Below are 885 nucleotides of genomic sequence, written 5' to 3'. Positions count from 1 at the left end.
AAAACCTCAATATGGTGAAAAGTCTTCATTTGAATGAGCATTAAAAGTGCTTCCTCCAACTAATCCAAGTGTAAAGTATCTGGATGAGTCCAACAAGGCAACTTGTATTTTAAATTAACATCAGTCTGTAAATTAGACAAAGAGGAGTGGAGGGTAGACTCGGGAAAGAAGTCAGTATCTGTGAGCAGCAATATGATTTCATGCCTAGAAAGAGTACCACAGATGTATTATTTGCCTTGAAGATGCTAATTGAAAAGTACAGTGAAGGTCAGAAGGAGCTACATTGTGTCTTTGTAGATCTAGAGAAAGCCTATGACAGAGTACCAAGAGAGGAACTGTGGTACAGCATGCGCAAATCTGGTGTGGCGGAGAAATATGTTAGAATAGTACAGAACATGTATGAGGGTAGCAGAACAGCGGTAAGATGCACCGTAGGTGTGTCAGAAAAATTTAAGGTGGAGCTGGGACTGCATCAGGGATGCGCCCTGAGCCCCTTCCTGTTTGCGGTAGTATTGGATAGGCTGACAGATGACGTTAGATTGGAATCCCCTTGGACCATGATGTTCGCAGATGATATTGTGATTTGCAGGGAGCAGGTGGAGGAACAATTACAAAAATGGAGGCGTGCACTGGAAAGGAGAGGAATGAAGATTAGCCAAAGTAAAACAGAATATATGTGCGTGAATGAGAAAAGTGGAGGGGGAAGAGTGAGGCTACAGGGAGAAGAGATAGCGAGGGTGGAGGACTTCAAACATTTAGGGTCAACAATCCAGAGCAATGGTGAGTGTGGTAAGGAAGTGAAGAAACGGGTCCAAGCAGGATGGAACAGCTGGCGAAAGGTGTCTGGTGTGTTGTGACAGAAGAGTCTCTGCTAGGATGAAGGGC

This window comes from Syngnathoides biaculeatus, chromosome 7 (genome assembly GCF_019802595.1).
Source record: "Syngnathoides biaculeatus isolate LvHL_M chromosome 7, ASM1980259v1, whole genome shotgun sequence".
Lineage (NCBI taxonomy): Eukaryota > Metazoa > Chordata > Actinopteri > Syngnathiformes > Syngnathidae > Syngnathoides > Syngnathoides biaculeatus.
This window is presented reverse-complemented; position numbering follows the sequence as displayed.